General features: G+C 37.2%; 1 protein-coding gene across 2 annotated transcripts in view; it reads right to left on the bottom strand.

Annotated features, from left to right (window-relative positions):
* Unc5c (unc-5 netrin receptor C) overlaps positions 1 to 23,885 on the bottom strand; it is a 344,211-nt gene that overhangs the window by 75,442 nt on the left and 244,884 nt on the right. The gene's annotated exons all lie outside the window — the stretch shown is intronic.

Raw genomic sequence — 23,885 nt, 5'->3', positions numbered from 1 at the left:
TGAAACACTTCCATGCTGGCTTGATATCCAGCAGCAAAACCTCCCAAGTTTCAACCTCATTTTAGATTGTTTACTTCACCTTTTTCCTACTCATTTTGGATATTTCTTTCGGAGTCCTCTCAATTGGTAGATGTTTGATTTCCAAAGTCCAACTAACCTGGGCCTGGCAATCAGATAAGTGTCCTGGTTCTACACTGTCTATTTCAGTCCATTCTTTTTTGTTCTGAATCTCATGATGAAAAGCAGAACTTTTTAGGATTAAGGGATTAAAGTCTCTCAGGGCAGGATGAGACAGGCAGCCTAGCTCTCAGTCTTATGTTATTAGTAGCTATCTAGGAAAATTAGGAGTTAAAAAGTGAGCTTGTCTTCAGGGCTATGAACAAGGCAGGAGACAGGAGGCTGAGAAGTCAGCTCAGCCCTCTGAGATTATGTAGTCAGCAGAAATGCCGAGAAGCTGGAGCCAGACAAAGCAAAATCACCAGGTCAAGGCCCCTGAGACAGAACAACAGTCTGGCTGGTTCTGAAATAACGTTAGGAATTTTCTCAGATGATAAGGAGCAGCTCCAGGTGGTGAGAGACAAATTCATGTGAAGAATAGTCACTAAAGAAACTCAAGGTCACCTTTACCTTATTAGCATAGTAAAATATACAGCTCTAGGTGGAGATTTAAGAGGATAATGAGACAGGGAACTCATGAATTAGCCTGACGAAGAAGAAGATACCTGCACAACCAAACCCCCACCTCTACATGTGATGACATCCCAAAACTGGGTTCCTACCTGCCCCATAAATGCCCATAAAATCTACATCTCTTTGTCCTTTGCTTGTACCTGCCTGCGACTCTGCGTCAGTGTCTTCTCCCTTCTCATTCATGCAGAACCCCTCCCCCAACAGTCTTGTTACACTGTGCCTCTGCCTGATTCTTCCAGTAGGGAGCACAGAACCCATGAGCCAGTGACAATGCCCTCAGATATCACCTAATTTCTATGTTTTCTCCTATAGTCATCTAGAGACTTCTGGGCTTATAGTTACTCCATTCAACAAAATTTCTGATTACTTTAACAGCCTCAAAGATGACACTTTTAATGTCGTGGCCCTTCAGTTTCATGTCCCTTTCTCCCAGAACAATCTTGGCTATGAAGATCACACATTCTAGGCCAGAGGTTTTCAACCCTGGTTTTATGACAGAAAAACTTAGAGAGTATTTGTAATGTGTAAGTTCTAAACTCAATCCAGAGAAACTTCTGACCCATAGAAATTCTGATTCTCTGATCGGAAGAGGTCTAGAGTCAGTATTTTTAAATTTCCCCAGAGGGCGGTAATTTACCGCTAGATTATTGCCTTTCAAAGTGAGATCCCTGGACTAACAGCATCAGAGTCACCCTGGGAGGTTGACAGAAATGCAGAACTCAGACTCTGCTCACCTAGACTTACTGATACAAAATGTGCTCCCTAACAAGAATTTTGGTTGATTTATATTCCCATTAAAGGTTGAGACATATTGGTTTGGCTCTTGTCCTTACAATTAATTACGAGCTCTCTGAAAATTCAATTTCAAACATGCCTTTTAACATTTTCTGTCTTTCCTGCTCACTTTCCGTAGGATCTCTTGCTTAACAATCCTTCACCAAAACTTAAAAAAGCTACTTTACTTACCAATTTCATTTCTTACTCTCCTTTAGCTACCTATTCCCTCTTCCCTAAGCATAAATTCAATGTCTAATTTTATGAATAATCCTTACATTATACCCTCAGCTCATTCATCCTTCTTCTCTTACTTCTGGGAACTCACTGGTCACTATTCCCCTCTACCACCTCTGAATCCTTGAAGTGGAACATGGCTAGGAACAGCCATATTGGATGTGCTCATCCAAAATTCATGAAAACAGAACACAAGTGGGCTTTGGATTCTGCCAAAAAGTCATACTATATTTTCATCATCTGCTAACTCTCCCATTCTCCTAGACAAATGTTTCACACTTGGTCCTCTCTCCTTAAACACTACCTCCCCATCGCTCCTCACTTTCAGCTGATGACCAACACGAATACATAACCGAGAAAACTGACAATCAGTTGAGATCTTCTGCCTACCCACCCCTATTCTGCACCCTCTCCCTCAGCACTAGGAGAGCACTCTGGGATCCTGTATGTCACCTCTGTGTTCCATTCTCAGGCTCCTATTCAAGGACAAGTCCCAGCAATTTCCTTTCTTCTAAATTGTTCAATTTTGCCTCAATTCAGAATAATTTTCATAAGCATCCTGACTTGCTGGTGTTTTTTTTTTCTGTCAAGACAAAATCCTTCCTGCCCATTTTTTGCTTCTATTTACCCACACATTTCTCTGCTTGTGTTACAAGACTCTCTAGAAGAGTCTTTTCACTTTATGCTCAATTCTCACCCTCTTCATCACTGCACCCATTGGGATCTGTGTTTACTCCCACCACGTGTCCAAAACTCCCAAACGCTGTTAAGTGCCCTGCTGAGAACTTGGTGCTCTTTGCACTTGACTCAACAGCAGCACTTGACCCCCGATTCCTCCCTCCCTCCTCCTCACCTGACTTCTTTGCACTTTCCTGGCTTTTGTCCTATCTTATTTCATTCCCAACCCCCAACTTCCCTGGGCTAGTGTGTGTGTGCCCCTGTGGCTCCGTCCTTGGACTTCTATTTTCTCCATATTAACTTTCTTAGTGAGCTCATTCAGGATCATGCACATGACTCCTAAATTTATCTCCAGTCCAGATTCCACCCCTGAACTCTAGACTCATATATCCACTGCCTTCTTGTGACTCTACTTGGTTGTCTAATAGTGACCTCCCAAGTAGCCTTTCCAAACCTGCTCCTCCCCCACCGGGCAGCCATCTCAGTTGAGGCCACCTCCAGTCTCCAGTTACTCAGACAAAAAACCTCAGACTTAGTGTCCCCTCCTTTCTTCCTCCCTTTTTGCCCATTCAAGAGTCTGACCATTTCTTATACCCTCATCACCTTCTCCTTCTAAGTTCGACTCACAACCATTACTCTACTGGATTGTTACAAGAACTTCTGCCTTATCCTCAGCATTCTGTTCTCAACACCACAATAAGGCTAACCCATAAACCCCAAGTCACAGAATGCTACATATACCACATCTACATACACATGCTACATACACCACATCTCAAACCCTCTAACAACTTCTTGGCACATTTAGTGTCAAAGCCAAAGTCCTTACAACTCCTGAGCCCCGAAACTCTGCACCTCTAGGACCCCTGGCTTCCCTGAGTTCACCTCCTTCACACTCTATTATCTTTTAGTGTGCTGACCCCTTTGCTCATCCTTATCCATATCAGGGGTGCTTTCCTTCTTTGAGGATTTTGAATCTGTTGATGTCCCTGGAGGAAACAATCCTTCCCTATAGGTCTGTTTGCTACCTCCCTTCCTTCAGTCATTGTTCAAGTGTCACATTCTCTGGTCCTCTTTCTCTGCCTACATTCCAACCTGTCACCTTCCTTTCCTTTATTTTCTCTGTGCAGTTTTTATTATCTCATTTAATCTACACACCTTTTTTCAGTATTGGGGATTGAAACCAGGGCCTCATTGATGCTAAGTAATTCCTTTATCACTGAATTGTCTCCTCACCCCTTTGTATTTTGTTTTGAATCAGTGTCTTGCTAAACTATTTAGGCTGACCTTGAACTTTCAGCTCTCCTGCCTCAGCCTCCTGAACAGCTGGGATTACTGGTGTGTACCGCTGCACCTGACATTAATTACACTAGTTATTAATTTTTCTCCACAATATAAACTCCATGACTCATCTTTTTCTTTCTTTTATTCATTTTTATATTCTCAGGGCTTGTAACTGGTCCACAGTAGATGCTTAGTTAGTATTTGCTCAAATGTTTGAGACATGTAGCAGAGTCAAATCTATGGTATACACAATTAGTCCTATATGAAGTTTATGTTTTGATTGTTAACATTAATATTCAATGTATTTAGTGAGGGCCATTTCCAACATCTCATATAATTAATTCATTTGTCTATGGCTGTTCTGTTGGGGATTAAGAATAGAAATTCCCTTGCCTTTGAGGGTAAGATGCTTTGGTGAAATCATGAGACAGAAGAGGCCTCCAGAATTATACTGGTAGACTTCCATTATTCCACTGCTAGTCAGTTGAACATGAGTCTACAGCTTCCTATGGTCAGTATGTCCCACTGTGAAAGTGGCATGTCCCTCTAGTCCACATTATACCTAGATATCTGCTGGAGAATTAAAAAAGTGTGTTTGGATAATTATTGTAAACTTTCATCTAGGGACACAGAATCTAGATGATCATAGTAAGCCTTCTCCTGAAGCAGTTTAAGAACTTTAATTTTTAATTATCAAAGAGGTAGACACCTTGTGATTGCAATTCAATTCTCCAAACCCTGAGTACCTACTATGTGCCAGGCACTGAGTACAGGGAGTGCTTGTGGTGCTCTATAGCTAGGAAGACAAGCCTGTACTAGTATAATCACAGTACAGACTGTGCTAAGATGTGGGTAAACTGAGGCTGGATTACGTCAGAGGAGGATGTGTGAGGAGAAAATATCTGAACTCCCTTCTGAGGATGGATTTCAACTTAGAGGGAAGACAAAGGAAGGACATGGGGGTGAGGAACATGCTTCAGAAAGAGGATAGCAGGTGCCTGGATTCCTGCTGCTAAGCCACTTGAGTCTAAGCACTGGACAGCGAGATATTAATGATGTAGCCTGGTGGAGCGCAGAAAGGAGAGAGAAGTTTGCATTTGGGAACACTTGGACTCTAATGCACTGATGATATCTTCGGCCCAACCCATGGTTCCTGCAATCCAGTGAAGGGTTAAGATGTAAAAGGGCATGATGATACTTTGATTTAAGAAAGGTATTTTAGGGTGAATTACAAGGGAGCAATTTGGAAGCTGGAGAGCTGTTAACAGACTCTTACTACAGTCCAGGTGATAGACCATGGAGAGTGACTTGAGATGGGGCAAAGAAGATGCAGTAGATTCAGAAAGTAATTTAAAGGAACAAAGGACAGGGCTTATGAGTTGATTGTATGTGGAACGGGGGATAGAAGGGGGACTTTCTTGCAGTTTCTGGCTCAGGATCATGTGGAGCAGGGATGGATAGAGGAGGCAGAGGGCTGATTTCCAATTCAGACTGTCCTGATCTTACAAGGAATCCAGGTAGCACAGCATGATTTTGTCAATGGCTAAATTGCTCAAAATTTTCAATATTCCCATTATGAGAGGGGTGCTTTTCTCTTAAGTTCTGAAAACAAACCAACCCCAAAGACTTTTGCTTCTCTAGAGTCAGCTTTGTCCTATCAATAAGAACTGAAATTGAATATTGTTAAAAAGCATATCTGCAGGCGAAGTAGGCTGAAATAATATTTAATTACTATTTTGGCCTTGACAAAAATAATGAAGCATTAATGAACACTTAAAAGTGCATGGAAAAGAAAGAAATGTGTGAGAATAATTCTGTTTACCACGTTAAAGACTGAATCATCAAGAGAAATCAATTATAGAAGAGCCATAACATATAATTTTTTAAAAAAATAATTTTTATGCAATATTTCCAGAGCTAACACAATCAAATAAAGTGACACTCTTTTGTCTGAAGCAATTCCTCAGTGAATCTCTTTGCATATACTGCATATAAAATTACAAGAAATAGTACAAATCTTTTGTTGTGCTAGAATTGTATTGTATTGAATAGTAAGTAGTTAGTTCAATTGTTGCAATGCTATCTATTTAGAATTCAATTTCCTTTAGTCGGCAGTCAGTACCTGTTCTGGCCTCTAAACTGTTCATATTTTGGTCATTTCCACGGTTTCCGTTGATTTCACCTTCAAATCTTCCCATCCCTCCCACTTAGCAAACTGATTTGTATGAGAGAGAAGTCTTTGTGAGTTGGAAGTTATTTTTAGCTCTGTATAAAACATTCAAGATGAAAGAAAAATCAGTTGAAGTTCAGAAAACGATAAAAGGTTTCAACCATAAACCATGAGTGGTCGCCATGGCTGAAAGGAACAATAAAAACTGGTGTTCAGCGTCTGTCCTTGTGGTTCAGTAACCACAGCCTCTTCAGCATTTTGGGGTATATTTGAAGTAATTTTTGATACATGATTTTATTAAGAGGTAATAAAAATAGTTACAAGGCAATATCAGGATGACCTACTTCATATTCTGTTGTTATGTTTGATATTGATCAGTCCCATGGTGTAACTGAGTGTCTTACTTTAAGAAGCCTTTCTTAAAAGTCTCAGCTAAGAAGGCTGCTCTTGATTGCAGGGGTGCAAAAACTAAAATGCCATTTTGGGGGTTATTTGTGCCTCTCTTGGGTGGGTTTTTTATCTTCCGTATGCTTCAGGCTCCTTATTTATAAAAACAAGAATGACTCTAGAACTCATTTCACAAGGTTTGTAGGGACCAAATGAGTTAAATACATAACACTGCCTGGCATACAATAAATATTCTAGAATTATTAACATTTAATTAAGGATATATTAAAGGAGGTGAAAAAACCAAACAACTCTAAAAACAAAAAAAAAATAGTGAGAATCTAAAACTAAAAATATTTTAATAACTGACTTTCTTTAGCTTTCATTGACATTTCTACCAAATTCTACTCCAATCACATTACAACTGGAAGATTACATTAGAAGTAGACTGCATTCAATTGACTGATCTAGTTTGAATGCTAATCTGTATATATATTTCTACTGATACTCTGTGAATTTAAATTCTGGAAATAAAATTAGCATGCATTTTTTAAGTAGATATTAAAACATAACAATTTAATGAATCCATATGAATATTATTTTCTAATTAAGTTATAAGAAATCATTACTACATAAATTTTTTAAAAGTCTAAGTAGAATAAATTTTTAATCAAAGAATTTTATTAGCCGGGTGTGGTGGCGCACGCCTGTAATCCCAGCGGCTTGAGGCTGAGGCAGGACGATTGCGAGTACAAAGCCAGCCTCAGAAAAAGTTATGTGTTAAGCAACTCAGTGAGACCCTACTCTAAATAAAATACAAAAAATAAAATAGAGCTGGGGATGTTGTTCAGTGGTTGAGTGCCACTGATTCCCGCAACCCACCTCTATTATTAAGTCTAATAAAAAAAAATTTTTATTAGACTTAATCTGAGAAATACTCATAATTGTCTTTGGTAATAAAGCATGCAATAAGCAATTTATATTTTTACTGTTATCTAATCTAAACCCTCTGTATTTTTCTAGTATTTATATTCCTCTAAGATTTGTGAGTTTTTCTGTTTTTTTCCTTCGGGTACTTTAATCCTCATCATTTCTTCTTTTAGTGGGAAGTGTCTCTACCCCACCCCACACCCATCCCATGGCACAAGTCTCATTAGCTTTAATACTTTATCTAGATTTCAGGAGATGGAATTTTCCCTCCAGTCACCTCTGTTCTCCCCAAAGCCCCTGAACTCAGGTGTGATTGTTCCCAATTTTCTCCTTGCTTCTTTCTCCTGGTAGCAAGGATTCCAGAGGCAGTTGAGTTGATCTAATGGGAATGAAGAGGTAGGATTTCTGGGACACACCCTGTGGTTATTGAATAATTACCCTTTTGGGGTCAGGGGAAGTAGGGAGTGTGACCTGGAGGAGGAAAGGACCCCTATTCCCCAGTGTGAATCATGAGAATAGTGACTTGAATTAAGGGAGCAGACAGTATTGAAAAGCTGAGCATTTTCTCTATGCTGAGAAAGTGGAAAGAGGGGAGAGGAATGAAGAGTTTGGCCAAAGGGAGAGGAAGAGGAAAGCAGGAGATCACCTTGACAGTTCCAGACACTCAGTGAGGTCCTTTGTATATTTAATCTCTAGTCCTTACCACAGCACTCTGGAGGAGGTATTTATACACCTGTCTTTTTCAGATGGAGAGATGAGGTTCAGAGAGAACTTGCTCAAGTTTACAAAGTCTGTGCAGGAGCACAGATTTGAATTTAGGACTGCTGGACCTCCAGGCTCTTTTCTGTCTACTATGCACAGAATTCAGAGGGAGCAACTATAGTGACCCAGGCTTGAGCCTTGGGCAGAGTGGACTCCAGATAGAGGCTAAAGAAGTAGGACACTAAGACACATTGTACCCCTTTGGGACTTGAGCGAGCCTCTAGTTGGTGCTCCCAGGAAAGCAGAGAGGTCTTGAGGAGAGGCATTGGTTGTGCCCTCTCTTATCACCATGACCTTGACCACTCACATGACCTGTGAGGTTTACTTTCAGGGCTGGCACCAGGCCTGGGTATGCTTTGACTTGAGTGATGCCAGGAAAGCCTCCTAACTTTCCAAAATTACCTCCCAAATTTTTGGCAGTGACTTGAAATGTCTTTAAGATGGACAAGTGCAAGTTTTTAATACCATCATATCCCTTCATGTGCAAATGACCTGAAGAAATAACATAAATGAAGCCATACAAAATACTAGAAACATGGAATATAAATGTTAATGGAACTCCTCGTGGTTTAGATAAAGAGGAGTTTGAAGCTAGTATGATTTCAAGATAGGATTTCAAAACTCGGATTGAAGCATCTGGCACTGTGCAAATATTTCTAAAGGATACACAACAAAAATATTTTGAAGGGAATCAGTATATCTTTAACTTCTACATGTAGTCCTTCAAAACTAATCCTTAAGAACCTTCCTGTAATTTTCAAGGATGGCATCTCTTACATTAAGTTGTACCATAACACATTGTCTGAGAGCACAGAAGCCTCTAGGGTGCCAGCCATGGAGAAATCGGGAATATGAGTGTCGGTACTTGAGAAAACAGTGGGACTGTAATAACTGAGTAACAAATTCTTCTACAAGCCAGGTGTTTTACAATCCATAACTTTCATCAAAACTGGAGGAGGGACTAATATACTAGCTGGTGGAATGCTGGACATAAATTTTGATGATAGGTCACTATGTGATGTTTGGCATATAAGTCAGAAGTTGTACAAGGAGTTGAGTGACATGTGAACAGCCTAACGATGTATTCTTACTTATGTATGAGAAGAAGAGTCTCAGAATTTGAATTTATTATAAATGACAGAAGAAATAAAAATGATTTTATCCTGTCTCATTTCAGCCATAAGTAACATAAAAATGTGGCTGGATGAGCTAACTGGGGGAAGATGGCAACCCTATTTCTACTATTAAAAGATATATTTTCTACAATAAAATTCTAGGATTTATGGCAAATAATTACTTACTGAAGTCTGTAGTAAGCTGGGTTTCTTTAGATCAATCATGTACTAATTATAATGAATATAATGACAATATAAAAGAAATTTTAAAACTAAAATTCTTATGGTCATAGAAAATAAAATGTAAATGTATATTTTTATTACAGAGAAGTATGTCATGGTGATCAATGATAAAATTTTATACCTAAAATGTATTCCATTAGGTTAAAAATCATGGAAGAAGTAGTATAGAAATACAAGTTAAAATAGAAAAGGGAACATGATTAATCTACCTATGACTATTAAAGAACAGTTTATACTCAAATTTTATTAATGGATGACATTGAGTAAGAAGTCATTATGATGTTGGCTTTCCATTGGATAACTTTAAATCATCTAACAGTTTTTAAAAAGATAACAAATATTTATAACACAACTAGACCTAACATCTTTTCCCAGCATTTAATTCTAATTTTAGATACCTACTTAAAAATGTGTCAGGGGATATATACTTTTTTTTTTTTGTTTGTTTATTTGGTTGGTTCTGGGAATTGAACCCAGGGTGCATAACCAGTGAGCCACATCCCCAGCCCTTTTTATTTTTATTTCTTAAATTTTGAGACAAGGTCACTAAGTTGCTTAGGACCTTGCTAAACTGCTGATGCTGGCTTTGAACTTGTAATGCTCCTTCCTCAACCTCCCAGGTGCTAGAATTATAGATGTGGAGGGACATATACTTTTAAAATATTTAGGGATAGTCAAGAAAAAAGTTTGAAGATAACTGCTCTAGGGCATGGGAGGATAGTTGGTGGCTTTGATAACAAAAAATTTTAAAAAAAAAGAAAAGAAAAAGAAAGAAAGAAAGTAAAGAAAAAGAAAGAAAAGGGGAATTTTACCAGGCGAGAATGAAGCAGGCTAAGATCTGGAAAGACCAAAGAACAGGGTGGTAAGAGTAGGAATTGAAGACTAGTGAAAATAACCCTCTATGTGTTTCTCCTGGATATTTCTACAATTATTTAAATCAATTCACTTTTGTGAAAGGCCAATGAACCCTTGCCAAAAGACTCAGACCCACCTGTGCCATTCCTTGATTCTATGATCTTAAGCAAGTTATATAACACCATTAAAGCTTATTTGTATATCTCTAAAACAAGCATATTCTACCTTCCTCATAAGATTCTTGTGAGGTACAAAAACTATAATACATCTGAAAGCACTTTTGATGACTACTATGCAATTTTAGGCTGAAGTTTTATTATGATTATGTCTCCACAGAGTAAATAATCCATTCTAGGGTCTTGAGACAGTATATTTAGTACTGTAAATGACTTTCATAAATCAAGATTTATAAATAAGGAAGAGAGATATAGATACCTAACACAAAATGAAAGATCTTTAAAATATTTTTAATGGGTGCATATTTTACCCATGGTATCCCATTAAAGTCTGTCCTAAAGACATTTGCTGTTTCTTTTCTTGGTGTGGGGGTGTATACCAGAGGGATTGAACTTAGAGGTGTTTATTTACATCCCCGACCCTTTAAAAAAAATTAAATTTAGAGACAGAGTTTCACTGTTACTTAGGGACTTGCTACATTACTGAGGCTGGCTTTGATCTTGCAATCCTCCTGCCTCAGCTTCCTGAGCCCCTGGGATTACAGGTGTGTGCCACTGTGTCCTGCGGACTTTAGTTATATATACATATTCAGATAAGCCACCATTTTAATCTCACTGGCCATTCTGTGGTTTGCTATGACAAGGATGCTGAGCAACAACAAGACATATTTCTATTAGGAGTAATCTTCACATTGTGGTCCTTGTTCAACATTTAATTAAGGAAAGTCAAACAAAAATGAAGTCACCCTACTCTAGCTGAAAGTGTCAGCACATTAGAAAGAGAGAAAGTGGTTCAGTAGTTATGTGCCCCTGGGTAAGGTGGTGCCACATGTAATCCCAGCAGCTCCAGAGATTAAGGCAGGCGGATTTTGAGTTCAAAGCCAGCTCAGCAAAAGCGAGGTGCTAAGCAACTCAGTGAAATCCTGTCTCTAAATAAAATACAAAATAGGGCTGGGGATGTGGCTCAGTGGTCAAGTGCTCCTGAGTTTAATCCCCAATACCAAAAAGAAATCAAAAAGAATGTTAACCCAGAAGACACAAAACTGAAGGTTTACAAACTCCTCTCAACATTCCCAACTGCCTTGCTGATTCTTGTACTCAGAAATAGTGTCTGCTAGTGACTTCCTATTCTTCTACCTCTTGGGCTTTGTGAGGCCCTGGGTCTCCCAAAATTTAATAATTTTATAATCTCCCTTATTCCCAGTGGATGAAGCATGCCTTTTTTTTTTTCTTCCAACAGATTAAATAAGTCAAAAGATAAAAAACTCCTCTCAAAGTTCTTTGCTTTCTTTTGCATCTCCGGAAATTGTCACACATATGTGTCTCTTCCATCTCGATAGCAAGTCCACAATGAAATTATCACTCACCTCCCTACTTGTGCTTCAGCCTTCTCTTTCCCTTAGCAGAATATTTTCCACCTCCATCTATTCATTTGCCCATTCACTCTTCAACTGACCATTGTCTGAATTCACAGTCACTACACTACTCAAACTTCACTTTGAAAGGTGACCAATGGCCTCCTAATTGCCTAGTCTAAAGCCATCTCCTCTTCATTGACCTCCCTAAAAATGTCCCTCTGAAAACCTTCCCTCTGGGTTGGGATTGTGGCTCAGTGGTAGAGTGCTTGAGTGTTTGCCTAGCACATGTGACGCCCTGGGTTCGATCCTCAATACCACATAAAAATAAATAAATAAAATAAAGTCATTGTGTCCATCTACAACTAAAGAAAAAAATATTTAAACAAACAAACAAAATCTTCCCTCCCACTGCTGTCCTTTTTTTTTTTTTTTTTTTTAGCCCCCTGATTATCTGTGCTTTTGCAAAGCTTTCATTAGTCCACTTATTTTTATCTACCATTTTCTTATGGTCCTTCTTGGGGATCTTTCATTATTTCTCTTTTCCATTTTATATCAGTGGTTCTTAACTTTGTACATTGGCATCTTCTGGGAGCTTTCAAGACCTCCTCCTGTCTGGACCCTATTTACAGAGGTTTTGATTTAATTGGTCATATCAGAGGCCCAGGCAAGATGTTTAAAACCTCCCTAGATGCAGATGTTCATCTGCTGCCAGGTTTGAGAACAACAGGCTTATGAGCATTGCTTGGGTGATCTTATTCACTCTCATGGCTGATAACTCAAAAATCATTAACTTCAGTTCCAATTTTTGTTAAGCTCCATCCATATTTCCAATTACTTTCTAGATAATTTCATCTAGATGCTCAACAAATATGAAAAGCATAACAAGTGCTGAATCGATCACAATATATCTTCACATTGATTTCTCCATAAACTGGGCTCTCCTAGTCTTCTTGTTAATGGAGTCAGGAATAGACCTTGAAGTTGAGTTTAATTTCTCTTTTATGTTCTAAAATTCTAAAATTTTTATTATTTCATGAAGTATGTGCCTATAATAACAACACACAACACAAAATCATGGTCTTAGTCTCAGAAAATTGATGAGATGATGTATCATATTTTAAATAAGTTAAATGAATCTTCCCCAAAGATATTTTTGTCTGGATATTATCTGATTAGCTTACAAAATCAATCGAATAAGGCCACACACACAATCTGTGTCATTTTAATGGAACAAATTTCAAAGATATACAGTCAATAAAACTTTTTGGTTGTAAAGGAAAAAATGGCTTTGGAGCTAGGCCTGATTGGCTCTGTATTCAGCCTCATCACTAATTGGGTTCACAGCCTTAAGTGGGCTGCAATCTCTCAGAATCATAATCTTTACCTGTACAATGGGAAGGACCATTGTTCATCTGCAGCCAGTTTTGAGAACAACAGGCTTATGAGCATTGCTTGGGTGATCTTATTCACTCTCATGGATGATAACTCAAAAATCATTAACTTCAGCTCCAATTTTTGTTACGTTCCATCCATATTTCCTTCAGGGGCTATTGGAGGTTTTAATGAGATATGGAAGAGAGAGACCCTGGAATTAGGAGGTGGTCAGTAAATTTAATTACCTCTTCCTTAGTACTTAACTGTAATTCAGAGCTTTATCAACATACATGTGTCTTAAATGCATTCAGTACCCCTCAGTGTCTCCATTAAGAAGGACATTATCTTTAAATTCATAATACCAATTAGGAAAAAACAAAGAAACAAACACCTGGGAGAAATCTGACTTTCAATTCACTGCTGCAAGAACTATAGGTGGTTGGTTTAGGAATCCTCATCCAGAAAACTCATGGTGAGGAAAGTTTTCCATGGTTACAGTGACCAGTCCTTCCAGTGTAGGTAGCAGAAGAGATGGCACATTTGTAGCCTCCCCCATGTGAGGACTGATTTCCAGCTCTGGCGGTTGAAGGATAAGATGTCTAGAAGTCCCTCCAACAGTTAGGTCTCTCCATTCTATGGAGGCCTTCACTCTGGCACAGTGTTCTCAAAATACAAACACGATTTGATTAATGAAGATCAGGGATTCCCAGTTCAATTGTGAGTTTCAGGACTGAAGTATATTGAACCCATATTGTGTGTTCCCAGAAAAGGTGTATAAAACTGCCATCTCTGCTTGTGTGTGGTGTGATTTAAGGAACAACTTTTTTTATGGTGCCGAGACACATAGTTTTATAGTTTCACTATTACTGGCATTTTGTAAAAGTCAGAACTGTTGGCTGTGTAAGTTCTGTCAGGGAAAGAGAAGTTTTGTAGCAAAGCATGGGGATCATTTTTCAATGGCTCAAGCTTCTATAACTTCTTTTGAGTGGCTACTCCAGCATTCAACAACCTTCATATTTCAAAAAAAAAAAAATCTCTATTCCTCTTCTCTAAATGCTTTTTCCTTTAGTTTAAACTTCCTTTTTGATTTATATTGTCAGCAAAGAGAAAAATGTAGTAACATTCCCAATGGGCTATCCATTTAAAGCTCATGATTAAATATGGGATAAATTATAATCCTCAGTTTAATCTTGATTTTCCATAGTCATTCTCTCACCTTTATTCACTCCCATCCATCTTTCTAATTAAACATTGTACAAGCTAGGCTACCTAAGAAAGATTTCCAAATTTCAAGTTGTGTTCTCATATTTAAGAGTTTATAAAGTAGGGGCCCCATTTAGGTAGTTTTAAAACAGTAATTTATTTCCAGTAATTTTTTAAATATAATTCACTAAAAGTTTGACACATAACTATGTTTATGCTTTAGTATTAAAGATCAAAAGAGAAATATTTGGGGCAAGGTGATACAATTTTTAAAAAGTCACAGACATATGTAAATCAATGGTTGTGCAACTTATGTGATTCTGCAATCTGTATACAGGGTAAAAATAGGAGTTCATATCCCACTTGAATCAAAGTGTGAAATATGATATATCAAGAACTATGTAATGTTTTGAACAATCTACAATAAAAATTAATTAAAAAAAAATCACAGCCATGGCCTTCTTGATTTTTCATCCTTCCCAATTCCCTAGGCAAAAGGGATATATCCCGGGATGATTTTTTTTTTTTCTAGGAATACCAGACACCAGGGTTAGTAACCATAACTATTTTTAAATTCATTAAACATATTCTCTGAGTTATTTTAAAATAAAAGCAAATTAATGTCATAGTAAGAATTTCGAATTTGACATTTTGGTCTTAAATTCTGACCAACAGTTCCTAAAAAAACAAAAAGGATGATATATTTGAAACCATAATAATGACATAAAGGTTTCAAATAATAGTGGAGACATCATAATAACAAATGATGATATTGAAACTTTACATAGTTGAATATTAAATATTAGAAATGCCAGCCACATTTGGTGGCAAGCATATTCTTTCAATTCTAAACAAAACAAAAAGCTTTTTCTAATGACATGCTTTGATCACCTACAGAAGACTAACGGATTGATTTCATAAGTCTTTCCACTTTTAGAATCGACACAAGGGAGGAGGCATCGCTTGTATCATGAGATAATCTGGCTACAACTCCATCTCTTAACACCCTGCCAAATATGTACTGCGAACTCCAATAAAATAACAATAGAAATAAAATCATTTTTTTCCCTAATCAGAGGCTCTAAAGTTCAGATACATGGAAACAGAAACAGAAATAATAACATATTGATTCATATGTGTATAATGTTCACTCTGATCTACAGGCTGGATTTTGTGATTTCTTTCATTGTAATCTTTTATAGCCATAAAACTAAATTCTTTTTGAGAGATTTAAATATTTCTACATAAGAATTTGTTGATTTTTGTAGTGCAAGGTAAGTAATATACCTGCTTTTTACCAGTAGGGCCATATAATTTTGTTATTGTGAAAAAAGAAGGAAAGATCACTTAAATTCTTTTTTTTTTTTTTTTTTTTTATCATTTTAATTCTTTGCAGAGCTAGGTTAACCAGTTTGTTTTTGGCCAAGATCATGCTGACAATGAGAGGTGCACAGACTCCCCCCACCCCCCCAAGTAGCTATTGGCACTCCTTGCCTTTTTGATTCATGAACTTGTTAACCTGGGATTGGTTAAGGAATTGTCTAATCATACATGTCAATAATAAAGAGCAAAGCACCTTACAGTTTTCTTTCCTATTCTACTCCCCTGTGAAAGACAGATGTGTTGTGTCTAATTATTCACTGATTGGTATCTGGAGAAACATTAACATAATTGGCACATTTGTCCTAATTAACCAAGGGAAACTGCCACATGCCACCCAAGATGAAGAGTGAGTCCTGCAACCATCAGCAAGAAAAATCCACGTCTATCAGAAAGGTTACTTTGTTAATCTTAAACAGGACCCATCAAGTTAGAACACTGGGATTGAAAATGACATAGAGACTTGTGAAGGGTGTGCACACCTGTGAGAATGGAGGTTCAGCCTGGAATCGTTGTATACAGGTACATTAATCAAACAAATGGGAAAAGCAATTATGGGGCAATTATCGAAAGCACATTCAGCCAAGCTAAGCTTCTCCAAGGAGCATTAGCTAGACTCTGGGAGTCTGCCAAGTTTACCAACTGGTTTAGAAATGACAAGTTTGAAGTTTTCATATGTTTGTTAGTCATAACCTTGCCTTTTAGACCAGTACTTCTTAACACTTTGCTGCATTTTAGAATCTTCTGGGAAGCTTTTTAAAAACTTAGTGATCAGGTTACACTGCATTCCTACTAAATCAGTATCCCTAGGGTTGAACAAAAGAGGTAGTAGTTTCTAGCCATTCCCAGGTGATTCCAATAAACCCTCGAGTGGGAGAACTAGTACAGCAGGCTGGTTCTGATGATCTTGCTAAAATGCAGATTCTGATTAGATGGTTGATGGTGATGCCTGAGATTCTGCCTAAGAAATTTCCAGATCATGCAAATGTGGATAATCTATGTGACACAACCTGAATAACAAGGCCTTGAAAATTCTAAAACTATGTATAGCTAATACATCTTCTTTAAGTCATAGATAAGGTTTGGCTCCAGCTGCTCCTGAAGTTGAAATCCCAGAATTTTCTTGTTTCTCACACTTGCAAAAAGTGCCTCAATGTCCCTTGTTGGGGCTTCAAATCACCAAAAAGGTATTCTGCTATGGGGAACTGTGATAGATGCTCTCTCTTGCTAAGAATGGAAAGCCATTTGGGTATACAGCCATTTGCTTCTCAGATCTGGAATAAAATAAATATCTATTCTCTTCTGTATTGACCATTATGCAATACACATTGCAACTTTCAGAAGGTTTGTAAAAGTATGCATATTTTTATGCTTTAAAATAATGTTGGTCTTCAAGTAAGTTAAAATTATGTATTTCGACAATTGTTAAAAATAGACAAAGGATAAAAAACATAGACACAAAATGGAAGCTGTCGTGATATTTTGCTCGGTTGTTGTAACTTCTGCAAAGGGAAGGAATTTGCCAAGAAGGGGAATGTGTTTTCCTGCTGGGAAAACACTCCTTAATTGCACATATGCCTGGCTCATTGCTTTTGAGAGCTGAACATACATAGACCATATCATGGAGAAAAACTTGTCTTGAAACCTAAAAACTTCTAAAACCTAAGTTAGAACATGAGGAGATTAAAAGCATGTGGACAAATGAACTACTAGCAACAAAACATGGTACATAAATCACTAATTACACCAAACTTAAAACCCTTAAAACCAGAGGAGAATGACTTATATAAGAGCATCTTCCTATGGAACGAGATAGAACTGACATGTCCTTAAAAGGCTAAATTCTTCAGGGTAAAAGGACTAAAAATTAGCAATTCCATAGCTCATTCTTCAGCAGTGTTTACTACTAACTTGCCTTTCAGGATAAGCTTCTTCCTGACTTTCTTCTTATTTACGGTTTGGGACTACTGCTAAATCTTTAGAGAAAGCAGGCTCTGGCCCTTCTATGACTGCCATCTTCCATCCATAATGAACTTGAGTATATAGAGAATTATCAAAAGAAATTCCAAATTAAGAGAACTCATCAAAGAAATAAGATATATTCTACATTCTTTTTTTTTTTTTTAAACAAATAAGGGCCTCAAAATAAAAGACCCTCCCTGTGTGTATGGACATTGGCCAGGTCCTTGCTGAAACACCCTATAATAGAGACTGTATTTGAAAATAGCTGAGGTTTATTGACCACTGATTTCAGGTCATATAAGAAAAGATCAGGGTATGGATCTGAGGAACTTTAGCATGGAAGATCTCACTTTCTCCTGAAAGACCAAATATTTTCAATATTTAATACAATCAAATTTAAATGCCACACTTAGAGTCTTTAATTTCCATGGAAAATAAAACATGTTTTGTATTTCTTCACTTTTCTCCCTCTCTTCTATTCTCACCTAGGTACAAACAACCATCTTCTTTTTCCTGGGTGGAGGAAAGATTCCCTAAATGGTGTCCCTGCTTCCATTCTTGCATTTCTTAAAATTATTTTCCATGCAGCAGTGGGAATTATCTTTTAAAGACATATACCAGGTCTTGACAACTCCATACTTAAAATCTCCAGTGGCTTTTCATTCATTTATAGATGATTCCAAACCATTGGCCATATCTGTACATCTCTGATATCCACCTTCCCCCTCCACTAAATATCATGTTCTGCTCTTTACTTTAACTGGGTCTCAGACAAAGGACCTCCTTTATATGCCTGCAATCATGTCAGCTCCTTCTGAGGATATTCTTTCTCCTGCTCCCACTCTTGGGAGTTTTCTGGCCCAGATCTTTTTACGACTGGCTCCTTCCTCTCATTCAGATCTCATCTCAACTATTACCTGTTCAGATAGACTTTCTATGAACTCTAAAGTGACTCTCACCCTGAACAACCATCACTCCCTCTCATAAGACCATGTCTTCCATCCTTTAACTTATAGCATCTGAAACAAATTATATATATAAAATTCTTGCTTATTGTTTTTCTTCTGTAGGAAATTTGACTTGTTTTTCCAGCAATCACAAGAGTATGTGGCACAGATTCAGTCTATGATACATCATTTCTTAAATAAATGAATTAATAATAAAAAATAAAACCTGAATTTTGTACTATAGGCTTGAAGCAAGCACTATGTATATGTAAAAAAAAAAAGTTCCAAATCTTAGTCAGACAATATTTATTATTTTATCTTTTGTTTTAAAATTTATTTTCATATTGCCGATTTTATTATGACTTTTTTTGGGGGGGGGGTACCAGAGAGTGAACCCAGGAGCACTTAATCACTGAGTTGCAGCCTCAGCCCTTTTTAAAGATATTTTATTTAGATACAGGGTCTCACTGAGTTACTTAAGGCACACTAAGTTGCTGAGGCTGGCTTTGAACTTGGGACCCTCCTGCCTAAACCTCCCCAGCCACTGGGATTTCAGGTGTGTACCACCATGCTCGGTTTGCTTACTATAACTTTTTTTTTTTTAATATTATTCATTTTTTTAAAGAGAGAGAGAGAGAGGGAGAATTTTTAATATTTATTTTTTAGTTTTCGGCGGACACTACATCTTTGTTTGTATGTGGTGCTGAGGATCGAACCCGGGCCGCCCGCATGCCAGGCGAGTGCACTACTACTTGAGCCACATCCCCAGCTCTTACTATATTTTTTAATTTGCATGATAATATGGGTTTGGGTGAGCTCTGTATGTAAGTATTAGAGATAGATCAGAAGAAAAATGTGTGGGGTGATAGTAGATGTTGATTAGACTATTGCAAAACTTGAAAACTAGTAGCCAAGAAACCTAATACTTGTGAAAACCTGTTTTCAAAGCTGATAATCATCTCATAATCCAAACCCCTTCTTGTTCTTACACACATGCTAGGAGAAAATTCCAACAGAAGTTACTGGGCACTGAAAGCAACGTCTCCCTTTAAATTAGTATTCTAACTCTTCTTTTCTCTTGGAATCTCTTTTGCCTGCAAAGAATATAAAACACAGCTTGGTCGACAATGCACCTGCATGGAAATTCATTGACGTGAAGTTCCAGTTATGAGAGAATGACAGTGAAACACGAATCACTCTCATGAAACACAGTGTTGTGCAGCCATATTAATAATCAATTAGGTGGATAACCACCTGATGCTGCACATGTGGTGGCACCTCCAGCTGCCAGTGGCTTTATGCCTTGACAGTATCAGATGAAGAAAAAAATCTGTTCCCTGTTTATCACGACTAAACTCAGCAAAATAATCCATTCTTCTGCACTTCACCCCATATTTTCCCACCTGATGATTAGAGATGCAAATGTTGATAAATAAGTTGACTGTTTTTAAGCACAACTGGGTCAATAAGTTGAACATTGTGCTCTGTTCCTCCAATTACACTCCTATGAGAAATAGCTCAATTATAATTAGGGAAGCAATTATCCCCTTGTTAAAGGTGAAACAAATCACAAGTTTTAGTGAAAAATTCAGTTTTGCTCCTTTTACCATGCCAACTAATTTTGTATCCATTGATGTTTGATCCCGGTGCTCTCCAAAAGGGATAATCTGATGAAATAAAGCATCTCTGAGTGTATTTCTGGCCCACCATGTGATAGTAACATTTTCTAGGCATAAACTAAAATGAGCAAGAAGGGATTAATTTCATAGAGTGCTGCCATTATGCCACTGGAGCAACCCAGCACCCATCCGTGTGGGTTTATTAATTTTCTTGTTTCTTCAGGGAGATGGGAGGGAGGTTTGCCTACTGAAAGGGAGACAAATGCTGCATCAGAAATGTAAGGAAGGAATTTTATTTTCGGTTTGGTCCTTTCAAAAGTGTTGTAAAAATACTGAGCAATATGATTTGAGAGTATTTCGGCAATGGGTTTTTCTTTATTTTACCCAGTCTGCCTTAAAATTTGAATGTGATTATTATTAATCTCCCCTATAATCCTTGAGTTAAAGTATATCTCAGTGGCCTTTTATTCCTGGTCCTAGTGGATTGGAACCTTGCTCTCAGGTTCAGGTTGATGGATTCTTCTTCCTCCTCTGCACTGAGTTCTCTCAATAGGGTTGTGTCTTCTTGGTGAAAAATACCTTTTTTTTCCATTTGGTCAAATGTGGGAACCTACGTAGAGACCCATAATCAGTTGGTGTTCGAGATAAACATGAACAAAAGAATCTTTTGCTCTTTATCTTGTCATGATGTAGTCAGAGGCAGAAGAGTAATCAGATAACATTTCAATGCAAGTTGTGGTCTAACTGTATAAAATTGTGACTATATAGAGGCTGCCATTTAGCCAGTCACAGTGATTCATCCATACCAAGTGTTACACACTGAAATAGTTCTGAATGTGTTGATAAATAACTGAGTGCCTGCACCACATATCCTGCCTTCTAATTCCTGGACTAACCTATGGTTCGGCTGCTAAAGGGATTATATCAGATACAGTGAAAGGTTTTCAGAGCTCTGTTCCTATGCTAATGGCAGTGTGCAATTATCAAATATTTTTCATAACATCCCTAGATAAAAAGAAAGGATGTAGGGAGACTAGAAAGAAAGCAGCCAAGTCTAGAGCTCTGAAACCCTTGTTCGTCATCTCTAGGGTCCCCTCAACCTAGTTTTTCTTAATCAGTAATACTGGAGGAGTCAAAACTGTCACCACGTAAGGAATCCTGAGTTGGCCTCTTCTTCCTGTGAGACTTTGTTATTTTCTTGAGCTCTGAAAAGGAGATCCAACAACAATCATCTCTGCCCCAATTTCCTCTTTGGGAGAAATCATGAGGGCTGATCCACTATCTTGGGACCAGAAGGATCGAATGAATGAAAGTAACTTTAATGTTAAGAGTAAGCAGAGAAGCATATCATGACTTGCTGTAGGTGTTTACAGGGACAAGTCATTTGATGGCATTGCTGAAAGTGCATTTCTTTGATTTAAAGTTCACAATGTTATCTTTCTTTGTAGCACATATGAACTCCAACCAAAGCAAATGGCTAAAAGAATACCGGACAGCATCTTGATTCTTCTTCATGGAATAGAAGTTTCTCTTCATACCCACAGTGCTGAGCAGTGGGCAATGTGCTCAACAGCTATTTTGAATTCAAGAGCCAAGTACTGTTTTTCTGTGAATAAGTGATGATATCATAATAGTACTAATAATATGTTATGTTCCTCAATTGTCTTTAGATATTTTCTAAGTGATATCCATGTATCATCTCATTTAAACTTCACTACCCCAGTGTGCCTTATTATCTCCCTTTTACAATGCAAGAAACTTAAGTGCAAAGAATTTAAGTATCTGTCCTAAGGTAAAGAGCTAGAAATAAAATGCTTGGATTAAGTTAACCATGAGTTCTAAAAGGAAATTAGGTTTAACATTCTACAAAGATGATTAAAGAAGGCCAAAGTAGAGAAATTAAATGTTATTATCTCAGTAATGCCTTTGCCATTATTTCCATCAAGTGCAGTGCTATCATAATTGAGATTAGAACTCTTGAAAAAATTGCTAATTTGGATAGGAAGAGAAAAAATTACTGCTTCCAGATATTCTGCAAAGAAAGCATCTCACTTCTTCCTCAATGAAGCTAGACATATGCTGATAAAAACAAGAATCATTTGAATCGATCAGCTACATGTTCTTTGAATATTTACTATCTGACTCTCTTTGAGAATCGTTTGCCTGGGTAACAAAGCACATATCCAGCCTGGTCTGATCTCCTAAGAACTGATCTAATTATTCCAAAACACATGTATTTTACTTGCTGGTTTCCATTTAAGATCAAAATTTCCTTTTATAGTATTTTTATACTTTAAATCTCCTTAAACAAATAAATGAAATTTAAATAATGAATGCATTTATATTTAAACTAAAATGCTCATTTAATCCTTTAACTCCCCAAGTTACCTTTCATTCCTTCCTTTTTTTATTTATCTGTCCCTCATGAGCAAATGGCAGTTGTAAGGTGTCATGTTAAGGTGTTCATTAGCTTTCTGATCTTGGTGATTTTAATAGTGTTGAAAAGAGTCTACACAGGAGTTTATTAACCTGCTCTTGAGCTTGTATGTTTGCTCTCTCTTCTGACTTCAAAAAAATGAAAAAAGTAATATGCATTAAATATAGTTCTTTGAATGTCAAATGGGTATATGATTTTTGAGCTTGCCAAGTGTTAATTGGTCTCTTCCCCAGTGATGATACAAATAAAATCCACAGCCAATTAGTTTGCAGTCATGAATCTTTACTCCTTGACAAAGTGAACTACTTTGTTGAGGAGACTGAAAAAAAATGAAGAGCACCAGAATTTCCTCACTGAAAGTCTTTGCAAGGATCAGTTACCTTTAAAGAATTTGGAGTGAAAACAAGGCAGGGAGAGCCATCTTAATCATGATATGTTTTGGATTTCAAGGGGGTTTGATGAAAGAGGGTTGCATTAGAATTTAAGAACTACAATTAAGCAGACAGATATACTATTGTAATCATTAAATGAAATATTGCATAGAGAAGAGTTGTTTTTTTTTTTTTTTCTTTTTAGTCAAAGTAAATCACACTATGTCTTGGTGCTGGAAGATAAGGACATGATTTTGGATGAAATAGCTACAATCAAGGAGTCTTTGATTCAGTGCTAGAAAAATGTCAACTACAAGGTAAAAAATTGCTCTCTTCTTCCAAAGTAAAAGAGGAAATTTCATTAAAATTTTCTATGAGATTGTTACATTGCATCTTAGATATGTGAATAGCTGTAACAGAAAAATGGAGTCATTTAGGCCCTAAATTTTTACTTAATTTAGTATTAATATTAGTTTGAAAAAGAAATCAGGTTTGCTTTTGTTGTCACAGGACCAGCGGAATAGGCTGATTCCCACCTTTGCTTAAATCTCTAAAAGACTGAAAAACTGTGAGAGAGCAAATAGTAAAGGACTTATTATTTATGAGTTTTTCACCAGTTTTTGAACAATGTTTTAAATTTCACTGATAGAGAAAATTTCAAATTTTTATATTATGAAACATCAGCTAACTCCTATGCATCAAATGCCAATAGGTCCAAATAGCAACACCTGACATATGCCTCTTAACACATACAAAACTTTTGAATGAATCCAATGTTGTATGGAGGCTAAGGAGAACTAGAAATTAGCACCTATGTCACTTGTCAAATTAAAATGTGCCTGGGTTTATAGGACTGGGCCAGTTAAGATAATCATCTTGGGTGCATATCAGAAGAATGTCTCCTAATGATCCTGTGAAAAGTAAAGTTTTAGA

This window comes from Callospermophilus lateralis, chromosome 8, assembly GCF_048772815.1.
Source record: "Callospermophilus lateralis isolate mCalLat2 chromosome 8, mCalLat2.hap1, whole genome shotgun sequence".
Classification (NCBI taxonomy): Eukaryota; Metazoa; Chordata; class Mammalia; order Rodentia; family Sciuridae; genus Callospermophilus; species Callospermophilus lateralis.
This window is presented reverse-complemented; position numbering and strand designations above follow the sequence as displayed.